The sequence below is a fragment of the Orycteropus afer genome, unplaced genomic scaffold (genome assembly GCF_000298275.1).
Source record: "Orycteropus afer afer isolate SDZICR_OR568_19922 unplaced genomic scaffold, OryAfe1.0 scaffold00970, whole genome shotgun sequence".
Lineage (NCBI taxonomy): Eukaryota > Metazoa > Chordata > Mammalia > Tubulidentata > Orycteropodidae > Orycteropus > Orycteropus afer.
In genome coordinates, this window is record NW_006922557.1 from 230,036 (window position 1) to 230,721 (window position 686).

Consider the following 686-nt stretch of genomic DNA (forward strand, 5'->3'; position numbering starts at 1 on the left):
CTGACAAATACAAAGTTCATAGGTAGCTTTGGAGGATTCTCTTCACTTGCAGGGTTGCAGGGGCTGGCAAACCAAAATTGGCACATCAAATGACTGGCTGCTGTCTCAAGTCCAGGGGTGAGATGAGACCTAAACAAATGCAAGAAAGCAAACTTTCTGAGAACATTCACGTATATACCCTGAAGGAAACTATGGGTGGGGACTTGAATCACACCCTCTAGCATGGCGAGACTCAAGATATTTCCCACCCTACTCAGGCATGTTGTTTTTATTAGGAGCCATCCAGTCAGCTCCAACTCATAGGGATCCTATGTGCAACAGAACAAAAGATTGCCTGATTGTAGGTCATGCTCACAATCCTTGCTATACTTGAACCCATCATTGTGGTCTCTGCATCAATCCATCTTGAAGATATTCCCCTTTTTCGCTGACCCTCCACTTTACCAAGCATGATAACCTTCTCCAGGGAATGGTCCCTTCTTACAACATGACCAAAGTAGATGTGATGAAGTCTGGCCATTCACGCTCCCAAGGAGCATTCAGGCTGCACTTCCAGGACAGATTTGTTCGTTCTTCTGGCAGTCCATGGTATTTTCAGTATTCTTCTCCAACATCACAATTCAAAACCATCAACTCTTCTTCAGTCTTCCTTGTTTATTGTCCACCTTTCACATGTGTGATTGAAA